The sequence below is a fragment of the Salvelinus namaycush genome, chromosome 18 (genome assembly GCF_016432855.1).
Source record: "Salvelinus namaycush isolate Seneca chromosome 18, SaNama_1.0, whole genome shotgun sequence".
NCBI classification, from domain to species: domain Eukaryota; kingdom Metazoa; phylum Chordata; class Actinopteri; order Salmoniformes; family Salmonidae; genus Salvelinus; species Salvelinus namaycush.
In genome coordinates, this window is record NC_052324.1 from 26,317,045 (window position 1) to 26,331,343 (window position 14,299).

Consider the following 14,299-nt stretch of genomic DNA (forward strand, 5'->3'; position numbering starts at 1 on the left):
AGCACAAGTATTATTTCAAGATATAAGCCAATATCTTAGTCTGATCGTACTGTAACTAAACTCTATATTGTTTTTGTACAATCCCATGTCATCTGTATCAAAGGGTTATCATAAGTGTTTCATACGTTGACAATTAAGAGTGAGATGAGCAGGAGGGTACTACTATGAGTTATAGTGGTTTTTAAATCGACATGAAACGTTTGCATCAGCAGACCAGAGCATCGACGCTACAGGCTCAGGTTATGTTATGTTTGTTTGTTTGTTATTTTTAGGCTGAAAGTGTTGAGTTCTGGGATTTATTTTGGAGTTGATTGGCTATACACCCTGCTTGACAAAATGTGACAGGGTCTGGTTTGAGGGCCTCGACGTTCCACGGGTTTCTGAAGTTCTGCTGCATTGTTTTCTTTCCTGTTTTCTGTTCAAAATCTTTCAAAAAGATGCACAATAAATACATATCTTTGTCGGTTAGGTATTTGTACATTGTTATTGATTTCTCACACTACTTAAGAAGGTCATGCCTGAGTGTAGATACTCTGATTTAAAGGCCAGAATGCATGGGCCATTAAACCTTCTGATGCAGATGAAATAGGAGCGTGATATTCCACATTTTAGGTCACTCAGGATGAGTTCACAATGTGCTGTGACAGTGGAGGGTGTTGATTCAGTAAATGCTCTACACAGCAAGGAATAAAGAGTGTGTGCGTGCTCGCGCAGTTGTCCATGCATCTGTGTGGGTCTCTCCGGCGCTAAGTGGATCAGGAAGCATCCTGGAAGCAGTCGAGAGGACAACAGATTGGCCAATTAGACAGAGCCTGTGTACCCAGCTGCTCAGTGTGGGGCTGATTGGATCAGAGAGCCAGCCACTCACAGGTCTGCGTCCCAGGACATTGCAGGTAATTACCCATAAGTCACTGCTCCCCCTGTATTGGATCTTCAGGCCAATTACGCCCACGCTATCTGCCCACACAGCACTCGTTTATTGCCTCTGCTTGCTTGTTGACCTTCTTAGAGGAGCAGTCTCAATGGTTATTCAGCTCCATTACAGTGAGGAGTTGCTGTGCAGAGACGCTTCTGGAATATGCTTTTTAAAGGTGGAAGAGGATGCCTTGACCCCATTACATAAACTCCTAAATACACTGAGTGTACAAACATTAGGAACACCTGCTCTTTCAATGACAGACTGACCAGGTGAAATCTATGATCCCTTATTGATGTCACCTGTTAAACCCACTTCAATCAGTGTAGATGAAGGGGAGGAGACAGGTTTAAGAAGGATTTTTAAGCCTTGAGACAATTGAGACATGGATTGCATGTGTGTGCCATTCAGATGGTAAATGGGCAAGACAAGATTTAAGTGCCTTTGAACGGGGTATGGTAGTCGGTGCCAGGCACACCGTTTTGAGTGTGTCAGGAACTGCAACACTGCTCGTTTTTTCACGCTCAACAGTTTCCCATGTGTATCAAGAATGGTCCACCACCCAAAGGTCATCCTGCCAACGGCATGCCAGTGGTCGAAAATGTGTCATTGACGAAAGAGGACAAAGGAGGCTGACACGAATTGTGCAGAGCAACAGACGGGCTACAGTTAGTCAACTGACAGTCCAGGACAGCATTGGTGCCCAAAGACGCAAACAAGGATAAACAACTCGTCGTACTTTGACACGAATGGGGTATGACAGCCGACGACTTTACGGAGTTCGACTTCTTTCTGACAAAAAACAAGACACTGGGGTTGCAGTGGGCTATCATATATGCATAGTCACTTTAACTATACATTCATGTACATACTACCTCAATTGGGCCTACCAACCAGTGCTCCCGCACATTGGCTAGCGGGTCTATCTACATTGTGTCCCACCACCCACCACCCGCCAACCCCTCTTTTACGCTACTGCTACTCTCTGTTCATCATATATGCATAGTCACTTTAACCATATCGACATGTACATACTACCTCAATCAGCCTGACTAACCGGTGTCTGTACGTAGCCTCGCAACTTCTATAGCCTCACTACTGAATATAGCCTGTCTTTTTACTGTTGTTTTATTTCTTTACCTACCTATTGTTCACCTAATACCTTTTTTTGCACTATTGTTTAGAGCCTGTTGTATTCAGCGCACGTGACAAATAAACTTTGATTTGAAAGCCCTGACCTCAATCCTATAGAAAATGTGTGGGCAGAACTGAAAAAGCGTGTGCGAACAAGGAGGCCTACAAACCTGACTCAATTACACCAGCTCTGTCAGGAGGAATGGGCCAAAATTCACCCAACTTATTTTGAGAAGCTTGTGGAAGGCTACCCGAAATGTTTAACCCAAGTTAAACAATTTAAAGGCAATGCTACCAAATACTAATTGAGTGTATGTAAACTTCTGACCCACTGGGAATGTGATGAAAGAAAGAAAAATGTATATATAGAGAGAGAAAAATAGGTAGAGAGTAGAGAGAGAGAAGATATATGTATATATATATATATATATATATATATATAGAGAGAGAGAGACACAGAGGGAGGGAAGATATATATATATATAGAGAGAGAGGGAGGGAACATATATACTGTATATATATATATAGAGAGAGAGAGAGAGAGAGAGAGAGAGAGAGAGAGAGAGAGAGAGAGAAACCACATAGTGCAATATGAGTGCATCAACCATTCTTTATTGATATTTTCTTACATGTTCCACCACCTACACTCCACAGTCAGAAAGAATTTGCTCTGTACAAAGCATAGGGTGTTCTAGGTGACCGTAGTCTTCCCCAGAGACCTTCATTAAGTACAGTATATTCAATATTTCTCTCTACCCACCTTCATTCCAGCTGGTTTTGTTAGTTGAAAAGTGGTCACTTTGTTTTGTTAGTTCACAAACAGTGCATTATAGATATGTGTGTAATATTGCCAACAGCAATAACAGTGACAGAAAAATGGAAAACTAAACACACATTATTACAACTGTGAATATTGAATTTTGTCTACAAAACATACTACTGCTTTAATAAACAGCGTTAATTCAAAGGTAAAAATAAATGTGGTCGCTTGAAAGGAGTGACATTAGATTTTTAGTTGAAGAAAAAGTTGAAAAGGTTGATGGGGTCATAATAGAAAAATCTTACTCTATCAATAATGTATTTTAACCAAATTGGTTTTGCTAACGCTGAATATAACAATGTCTAACTAACGCTGAATATAACAATGTCTAACTTTGGTTTAAATCTTTCATTTCTGGCCATGATGTCAGTTTATTTCAACATTGGCCGCTACTCCTTCATACTCCTTCCAAAGCTCTCGATATTGTGAACTTTGAACTTTAGGGGGTGGTCATATTGTATGGCCCTCTCCCTCCCCTCTCCCCAGCCGGACATCAGACAGACACCACTAAAGCGTAGTTTCTGTGCCTGCCTTCATTTTGGATGGAGGGAGCAAAACGGAGGGGGAGAAACGTCAACATAGTCACCCCATACACTACCGGGAGGGTGACACCAACGCACTGATAGAGAGAGAGAGGGTGGAGGCTACCTTCCTTGATGTCATACTATCTCTTTGGGTACATCTCAAATACCATCCTATTCCCCATATCGTAATAGGTTTAGGCTTAGCATTCTTCTACCAGACCCAATGTATTCCTCCATCCCTCTCTATCAAGTGTGGCTTTACAGTACCGGAGCAATACTAGTTGGTAAGATGGTATGAGCGCTTTGCCCCGGTGTTGGTCTCACAGATGTTAATATGAGGCCTATAAGCAAGGTAACTTTCACAGAGCCATGGCCCTGCTTACAGCTGCTCTCAGCCTCAGGTTTCAACACCCGGGGATCAGGCTGACATCACTGGCGGAGGCTGCTGTCAGTCAGCGGGGGGCGAGCGTCACTGTCAGGTCTCCCTGATGTGATTGGTGGAGTCGCCCATCAGTCCCTGTCACTGTCAGGAGGCGGGCAGCGCCTCATCACAGTGTCAGAGCCCGATTGGCTCGTTGCTCACCCCATTGCCAAACAGCCCCCGTCAGTGTCAGCATCAGCTGACCTTGGAGGAGGGACTTATATCAGACCCCTCCTTCAAATGTCAACTGAGCTCCGCCTTTCACCTGGCCCTCCCCTTCACTCAGGGCCTCTGCATAGTATGCCCTTCCTGCGCCTCCTTGGGCTGCTGACCCATATGCTCCTGACCAACGTGCAATTGGCCATGGGCCTGGCCATTGTGGAGCCCCTCAGCACCATGTTGGTGTTGCTGCTGCTCCACCCCATGGCCACGACCGTGATCGCGCCCCACCTCACTCTCGCCATGGTGACCGTGACCATGGCTTTTGCCATGGTGACCGTGCCCATTGCCATGGTGATGATGGCCGCGTCCACCGTGAGGTGTATCCCCTCCAGTGACTGGCTTGTCTTCTCCCTCAGGCTTTACCTCTACCATCCTGTTGCACTCTGCTGGGATCTCTGTGCTCTGTGTGTGAGAGAGGAGGATGGGTGTTGGATGGTTTGTCATAGAACTAATTCCCACATACAAACACAGACATACCGATTGTGTGTGAGAGTGTGTACCTCATACGTGCAGTCCCCACAGATGCGTTGGCAGTAGGTCTCCTTAATGGCGTTCTCTACGTAGGGAGTACCCAGGATGGAAAAGGGGAGGAAGATATGGTGGGTCAGACGACCACACCTGAGAGAGAGAGAGAGAGAGAGAGAGAGAGAGAGAGAGAGAGAGAGAGAGAGAGAGAGAGAGAGAGAGAGAGAGAGAGAGAGAGAGAGAGAGAGAGAGAGAGAGAGAGAGAGAGAGAGAGAGAGAGAGAGAGAGAGAGAGAGAGAGAAAAAAAAGGAAAAAAAAGCATATACATGATCAATTACACATCTTAGAATCAGCTATTAAAGACTAGCAGAACACACTGGATTCTTCAATTACATTGAATGAACTACAGGACAAAATACAAAACCTCCAATCCAAAAAGGTCTATGGTGTTTATGGTATCCTAAATAAAATGATAAAATATGCAGACCACAAATTCTAAGTGGCTATACTTAAACTCTTTAACATGATCCTCAGCTCTGGCATCTTCCCTAATATTTGGAACCAACTAATGATCACCCCAATCCACAAAAGTGGAGACAAATTTGACCCCAATAACTACCGTGGCATATGCATCAACAGCAACCTTGGGAAAATCCTCTGGATTATCATTAACAGACCTGCGCCCTGACAGTGAATCTCAGTAGGACAAAAATATTGGTGTTCCAAAAAAGGTCCAGATGCTAGGACCACAAATACAAATTCCATCTAGACACTGTTGCCCTAGAGCACACAAAAAACTATACATACCTTGGCCTAAACATCAGCACCACAGGTAACTTCCACAAAGCTGTGAACGATTTGAGAGACAAGGAAAGAAGGGCATTCTATGACATCAAAAGGATCATAAAACTCCAGTTAGAATCTGGCTAAAAATACTTGAATCAGTTATAGAACCCATTGTCCTTTATGGTTGTGAGGTCTGGTGTCCGCTCACCAACCAAGAATTCACAAAATTGGACAAATACCAAATTGAGACTTCATGCATAATTCTACAAAAACCTCCTCCGTGTACAATGTAAAACACCAATAACACATGGAGAGCAGAATTAGGAGGATACCCGCTAATTATCAAAATCCAGGAATTAGCTGTTAATTCTACAACCACCTTAACGGAAGCGATTCCCAAACCTTCCATAACAAAGCCATCACCTACAGAGAGATGAACCTGGAGAAGATGCCCCTAGGAAAGCAGGTCCTGGGGCTCTGTTCACAAACACAAACAGACCCCACAGAGCCCCAGGACAGCAACACAATTAGACCCAACCAAATCATTTGAAAATTAAAAGATCATTATTTGACACATTGAAAAGAATTAGCTAAAAAACTGAGCAAACTGGACTGCTATTTGGCCCTAATCAGAGAGTACACAGTTGGAAAATAACTGAGTGACTGACCCAAAATTAACGAAAGCTTTGACTATGTACAGACTCAGTGAGCATAGCCTTGCTGTTGAGAGATGCCACCGTAGGAAGACCTGGCTCTTGAGAGAAGACAGGCACTGCCCACAAAATGAGATGGAAACTGAGCTGCACTTCCTAACCTCCTGCCAAATGTATGGCCATATTAGAGACACATATTTCCCTCAGATTACACAGATCCACAAAGAATTAGAAAACAAATTAAGTGAAATACCATAGAGTGCTATCACATCAGCAAGTTGTGTGACCTGTTGCCACAAGAAAAGGGCAAACTACTGTTAATACAACCCATATTTATGTTTATGTATTTTCTGAAATCTGAAATGCCTCTATACTTTTGAATCTTTTGTGAGTGTAATGTTTACTGTTCATTTCTGATTGTTTATTTCACTTTTGTAAAACCCCTTGACTTTTTCCACAGTTTGTTGTGTTTCAGACTGAATTTAAAATAGATGAAATTTAAATGTTGTGTCACTGGCCTACACACAATACCCTATAATGTCAAAGTGGAATTATGTTTTTAGAAATTGTTAAAGTATTCAGCCCATTTGTTATGGCAAGCCTAAATAAGTTCAGGAGTATAAATGTGGTTAACAAGTCACATAATAAGTTGCATTGACTGGCTCTGTGTGCAATAATAGTGTTTAACATTATTTTTTAATGACTACCTAATCTCTGTACCCCACATATACAATTGTAAGGTCCCTCAGTCGAGCAGTGAATATCAAACACAGATTCAACCACAAAGAGCAGCGAGATTTTCCAATGCCTTGCAAAGAAGGGCGCCTATTGGTAAATGCAAAACAAAATAAGACATTGAATATCCCTTTGAGCATGGTGAAGTTATTAATTACACTTTGGATGATGTATCAATACACCCAGTCACTACAAAAACTCAGTTGCCGGAGAGGAAGGAAACCACTAAGGAATTTCACAATGAAGCCAATGGTGACTTTAAAATAGTAACAGAGTTTAATGGCTGTGATAGGAGAAAACTGAGGATGGATCAACAACATTGTAGTTACTCCACAAAACTAATCTAATACATAACTGAGTACCACTCTCCATATTTTCAATTACAGTGTGTGCTGCATCATGTTATGGGTATTATTGTAATTGTTAAGGACTGGGGAGTTTTTCAGGATGAAAAAAAAATGGAATGGAGCTAAGCACAGGCAAAATCCTAGAGGAAACCCTGGTTTAGTCTGCTTTCCAAAGAACATTCTTGGAGGCTCTTGGAGGCTTTCCCAGAAAGACACAGCTGTAATCGCTGCCAAAGGTGTTTCTACAAAGTATTGACTCAAGGGTGAGAATTTTATATTTCATTTTCAATAAATTTGCAAACATTTCTAAAAACATGTTTTCACTTTGTAGTTATGGGCTTTTGCGTGTAGATGGGTGAGAGAAAACAATTAATTTAATACATTTAGAATTCAGGCTGTAGCACAACAACATGTGGAATAAGTCAAGGGGTATGAACATTTTCTGAAGGCACTGTATTTCACTTGCTTTGGCAATGTAAACATACAGTTTCCCATGCATATAAATCCCTTTGAATTTAATTGAGAGAGAGGGATACTTTAATGATTACACAGCAGCATGCTGTAGGAAAAAGAGGTATGTATATGATACTGTATAAGACAAGATACTGTGTGTGAAAGAGAGAGAGGAACAGACAGAATGCTGAGCACTGTTTTGTATTTCTGAGCAGACCAAGCGCAGGCAGGCAAGAGACAGACAGACGAGACAGACGAGACAGACGAGACACAGACCGACCGACCGACCGACGGACCGACGGACCGACCGACCACAGTAAGGAGCTGACCTGTCATAGATGAGGAAGTCATCCTTCTTTCCAGCCAGGGCCTGCCACACGTCATCCTGTTTGGGCACCTGTTTGTACAATATGATGTTCTCAGACAGTTTCTGGCTCAGCAACGTGTGGAGGTGCTGGGCCTGGTCCGCCTGGTGGTTCACCACCATATAGGTCACATTGTCCAGACCCTGGCCCTCCAGCTTCAGGCGCAGCTCATCCAATCTGCTCAAAGGAACACAACAAGGAAGTGAAAAATGAGCATATGGAGAGATGGCCAAAATAAATAATGTTATAACAAAATAAAGAACGGGCGTTCTATAAAGAGATGTGCTGTTGACAACCGGAAAAGTGTCAATTTTAAAGATTCTTTAAAAAAAACACACACTCCACTAGGGGTAGGAAAGTGGCTAAGGGAATGGAACAGAGCCCTATCTGGTCCACTTACAAGGATGCCTGCACCAAGCAGAACAATCAACTGGCCTGGAGGAGGGCCACCACCGTGACCTGGCCCATAACCCCCTTCATTGGCTCCACCTCCCCAATGCTCCAACCAGGTGGTGGCTTACAGCGGGTCCCCTCCCCCTCTGCTCCGCCCCCAGGGAGCAGGCAGAGAGCCAGGAGCAGGCTGAGCCCCGCCTTCATCACGGTGCCTTGCAGCAGGCTCGATCTGCTGAGGGTGTGTGAGTAGAAGAGAGAGACAGAGAGAGAGAAAGAAGTAAGACAAAGGTTAGAGTCAACTCAGGTAATGAAGATTTGAACAGTGTCCCTTTCCTGTGTCAACACTAAAGAGAAAGCTCAAGCTGACAATCTCAGAGAATGAGGGGGATGTTCCCTATGTACAAACGTTGGGTGTGTCCAAATGTTCCTAAATTACTTCTCTTTCTCTGAAAGGAACTGATTTATTAGGTCTTTTCAATGGCAGGTAAAGGAGCAATCTGCAGTTGCTGCATCCATTTTTGGACTCATAAATTAATTATATGTACCCATTGATTCTTGAAGAATATATATATATATTTTTTTTTTTTTGTAATTTAGCAGATGCTCTTACCCAGAGCAACTTACATTTGTGAGTGCACAATATTTTGGTACTGGTCCTTACAAATGCCTTGTGAGCTTAGTTCAACTGTCGTAGCCCATCAGAACCCAAATGTTTACACCAATGTTTGTAAATAAAGTAAATGTAAACAAACACTGTATAGCCACAAAACATGGTTAAAACTATTATTTTCATATTATGGAGGGTCAGTTCTTGCATCCATAGCTCTGTCTATGAATTTGAGAGTGGTTACATTTCTCCAGTTTTGACTGACTTTGAAAAAATATATATTTATCTGCTGATATGAAATAAATTAGTGATTAGAATATAAGGTAATTATTTCTGTTTTACACTTCTTGCCTTTTATTATAGGGATATCATTTTGTTGTTTCATTTATTTTATTTTTATTCTATTGCACAACCAAAGGCAAACTGATGAACAACAGAAAAATTAAGATTCGGAGACGGGTGGGTAAATGCAGAAGGTTCTCTCTCTTTCTCTGCATATTAATGCTATAGAAACACTTAATTGTGAACCAACTGGAAATGATTAAATATATGCCGCACGGAGCATCAAAAAACAAAGTTTTTTTTTAAAATAGCAAAACACTATCTCAATTTGTTCATATCGTGCATCACAGGTTATATACAGAAAAGAGAGAGAGATGTAGGCTGTTCTCTGTATTATCAGAATGCACAACAAGTTACAAAATAATTCTGCAGTCACTTACCCTCTGTTAAAATGTCCCTCCTTAGTCAGCTCAGCTCTGTCTAGCAGTAGCTTTTGGAACAACAACAACTCCCTCTGCTCCCCCCTTTTATACTCGCACTGTTATTTTCCTGTATACCCGAAAGGAAGACAAAGTTCATGATGGGGTTCTGTGCAGATGCACTACTGCACATCTTGCATGTGTGTGTGATAGAGAGAGAAAGAGAGAGAGAGGAAAAAAAGAGAGAGAGAGAGAAGGGGAGTACACATATCTTGAGAATAGCATGGAAAGTAACAGTGAACTTTTAACCATCATTATTGCTTTGTAATTGTTTGTCATGTCTGTGCGCACTAGCCTTGTAAATCAAAATGTCCCTATATCTCACTTGATTTGCATGCAGATCATATGACTACCTCTGTCTCATTCCTTTGCCTGAAAAAGTGAAGCCTGCCACAGAATGGTTAAAGAACAGAACATTTTGACAGCCTGTTTTTCTCTGAAGGGGAGAAGTGAAAAAGGAGTAGTGAAGAAACGGGGTGAGGGGAGGGAGAGGAAGTGGGGGTTGGCCAGTGTCCAGCATGTTATGCAAGTCAGCACAAGTACAGTATATCACCTGATCGCCTAACTGAACAATTTGACACAAAACAGATAAATCTAACAAAAAGGAGAGAGAGCGTGCATGTATGGACTTGCAACCCATGAAGGCTATACTGTGTTGTAAAGTTGAACAGAAAAATGCACCAAAAAATCTCAAAGTTGTTCCATGTACTGTCTTGCAGCATGGTATGAAAATTCCAATCTTCTACAAAGAGGTTTTAACTGCCAATGGCTTATCTCTGGTGTTCCATTTCAAGGGCACAGAGACATAAAGGTCAAAGTTCCAAAGACATCATAAAAAAATACAAGGATGCAATGAACTCTTGGGAAACACAGAACTTAAGTCCTTAAGCAGCAAAGTGTTTCTCATTCCGTATGGATCTAGGTCAGCTTATGAAACAGTGATCACTAAGGGGCAGAAGTCAGCTAGCTAGAAGATAGGACCACAGCAAGTCAATGACATAAGACTTGGTTGAACTCTTCTCCCTATTATGGCAGTAGGTACCATAGGACAAGGTTTATCCACAGGTAAGATTACTGTACAGGTGTAATTGGGTATAAGTTGAAAGACAATCAAGATTGTATCAAAAAAACAATCTTTGGCCCATTTAGATGACACAATGATGGTATTTATTTTAATTGGTCCACACATAGATCTGTAGAACAGCCCACTGGGCAAAAAATTGTTGAATCAATATTTTTCCACGTCATTTCGACCCCAAAAATCAATGTGTTGAAGTTAAATCAATGTGGAAAACGAATTGGATTTGCAAAACCTCCTCAACGTAAGAGCATTTTGTCTTTTAACCTTAATCCAACAAAATGCTCAGTCAGTAATTTTCACTATTAGTTTACACTTGTTCTCTTATGAAGCATGTGACAATTAAAATGTGATTTGAATGGTATTTGTCAAGATTTCATTTAAAACTGAGGGGTACACTTAATGTATTGTGAAATCTGTTGTAAAATTTATTTTAATGTTTAAAAGTGTTATTATAAAATAAATTACTGCCTTATTTTTTGCTGGATCCTAGGAGAGTATCTGCTGCCTTGGCAGCAACTAATGGAGATCCAAAACAAATACAAATAGGAAATAGGCCTACTACAAAGTAGGATCAATGGGTTAGTCAGCAAACTTTGATAAACAAACAGAAATAACTACAGATTTTCTGGTTCATTAGGAAAGCTTAACTAAGATATGTGTTTTTGGTTGTTGGATCAATCAGTCCATGCCTATTCAAGCTTATCTTTTCAAAACAAATGTAAGTTATTTCAAAATATTTAGGCAAGTTAATTGGCTAAGTGCAGTCGCAAAAACCTCCAAGCGCTATAAAGAAACTGGCTCTCATGAGGACTGCCACAGGAAAGGGAACCCCAAAGTTACCTCTGCTGCAGAGGATACGGTCATTAGAGTTACCAGCCTCAGAAATTGCAGCCCAAATAAATGCTTCACAGAGTTCAAGTGACAGACACATCTCAAAATCAACTGTTCAGAAGAGAATGCGTGAATGAGGCCTTTATGGTCGAATTGCTGCAAAGAAACCACTACTAAAGGAACCCAAGAAGAAGAAGAGACTTGCTTGGGCCAAGAAATATGAGCAATGGACATTACACCGGTGGAAATCTGTCCTTTGGTCTGATGAGTCCAAATTTGAGATGTTTTATTCCAACCGCTGTGTCTTTATGAGACGCAGAGTAGGTGAACGGATGATCTCCACATGTGTGGTTCCCACCATGAAGCACGGAGGAGGAGGCGTGATGGTGTGGGGGTGCTTTGCTGGTGACACTGTCTGTGATTTATTTAGAATTCTAGGCACACTTAACCAGCATGGCTACCACAGAATTCTGCAGCGATAGACCATCCCATCTGGTTTGCGCTTAGTGGGACTATCATTTATTTTTCAACAGGACAATGACCCAAAACACACCTCCAGGCTGTGTAAGGGCTATTTGACCAAGAAGGAGAGTGATGGAGTGCTACATCAGATGACCTGGCCTCCACAATCACCCGACCTCAACCCAATTGAGATGGTTAGGGATGAGTTGGACCACAGAGTCAAGGATAAACAGCCAACAAGTGCTCAGCATATGTGGGATCTGCTTCAAGACCGTTGGAAAAGCATTCCAAGTGAAGCTGGTTGAGAGAATGCCAAGCGTGTGCAAAGCTGTCATCAATGCAAAGGATAGCTACTTTGAAGAACGTAAAATATAAAATATATTTAGATTTGTTTAAAACCTTTTTGGTAACTACATTATTCCATATGTGTTATTTCATAGTTTTGATGTCTTCACTATTATTCTACAATGTAGAAAATAGTAAAAATAAAGAAAAACCCTTGAATGAGTAGGTGTGTCCAAACTTTTGACTGGTACTGTAGATATATATATATACTGTATATATATATATATATATATATATATATATATATATATATATGTCACGTTCCTGACCTGTTTTCTGTTAGTTTTGTATGTGTTAGTTGGTCAGGACGTGAGTTTGGGTGGGCAGTCTATGTTTTCTGTTTCTATGTTGGTTTAAAGGGTGACCTAATATGGCTCTCAATTAGAGGCAGGTGTTTTTCATTTCCTCTGATTGAGAGTCATATTAAGGTAGGTGTTTTCACACTGTTTGTTGGTGGGTGGTTGTCTCCTGTGTCAGTGTCTGTATGTTACGCCACACGGGACTGTTCTCGGTATGTTTGTTCGTTCGATTTTTGTGTAGTCAGTTTTCCTGTTATTGCGTTCTTCGTGTTTCATGTAAGTTCGTCGTCCAGGTCTGTCTACATCGTTTATTTGTTTTGTTAATTATTCAAGTGTAGTTCGTTTTTTCGTCTTGTTTAATAAATCATGTCATTTCACAACGCTGCGCCTTGGTTCAATCCATGCTCCTCCTCTTCGGATGAAGAGGAGGAGGAACACCGTTACAGAACCACCCACCTATCCAGAACCAAGCAGCGTATGTTCGAGCAGTGGAATACACAGGACTACTGGACTTGGGAGGACGAGCTGGATGGTAAAGGTCCATGGGCACAGCCGGGAGAATATCGCCGTCCCAAAGCTGAGCTGGAGGCAGCGAAAGCAGAGAGGCGGCGATATGAGGAGGCAGCTAGGAGACGTGGCTGGAAGCCGGAGAATCAAGCTCAAGACCGGATTTATGAAGGTACGCGGCTAGCACGGAAGCCCGTGAAGAAACCCCAAAAATTTCTTGGGGGTGGTTAAGAGGTAGTGGGCCAAGGGCAGGTAGGAGACCTGAGCCCACTTCCCAGGCTAACCGTGGAGAGCGGGAGTACGGGCAGACACCGTGTTACGCAGTAGAGCGCACGGTGTCTCCTGTACGTGTGCATAGCCCGGTGCGGGTTATTCCACCTCCCTGCACTGGTAGGGCTAGATTGGGCATTGAGCCAGGTGCCATGATGCCGGCTCAACGCGTCTGGTCTCCAGTGCGTCTCCTCGGGCCGGCATACATGGCACCAGCCTTACGCATGGTGTCCCGGTTCGCCTACATAGCCCGGTGCGGGTTATTCCACCTCCCAGCACTGGTCAGGCGACGGGGAGCATTCAACCAGGTAAGGTTGGGCAGGCTCAATGCTCAAGGGAGCCAGTACGCTTGCACGGTCCGGTATTGCCGGCGCTACCTTCCCGCCCCAGCCCAGTACCACCAGTGCCTACACCACGCACCAGGCTTCCAGTGCGTTTTCAGAGCCCTGTTCCTCCTCCACGCACTTTTCCTATGGTGCGTGTCTCCAGCCCAGTGCCTCCAGTTCCGGCACCACGCACTAAGCCACCTGTGCGTCTCCAGAGCCCTGTACACACTGTTCCTTCTCCCCGTACTCGTCCTGATGTGCATGCCCTCAGCCCGGTGCCACCAGTGCCGGTACCACGCACCAGGCAAATAGTACGCTTTGAGAGTCCAGTGTGCCCTGTCCCTGCTCCCCGCACTAGCATGACGGTGCGTGTCCTTAGCCCGGTGCCTCCAGTTCCGGCACAACGCACAAGGTCTACAGTGCGTCTCAGCCGGCCAGAGTCTGCCGTCTGCCCAACGGCGCCTGAACTGTCCGTCTGCCAAGCGCCGCATGAACTGCCCGTCTGTATTGAGCCTTCAAAGCCGCCCGTCTGCCATGAGCCTGCAAAGCCGCCCGTCTGCCATGAGCCTACAGAGC

General features: G+C 43.1%; 1 pseudogene; it reads right to left on the minus strand.

The window, feature by feature from the left end:
* Positions 1-2,642: 2,642 nt before the first annotated feature.
* Positions 2,643-9,691, minus strand: LOC120063272 (annotated as a pseudogene).
* Positions 9,692-14,299: the final 4,608 nt, after the last annotated feature.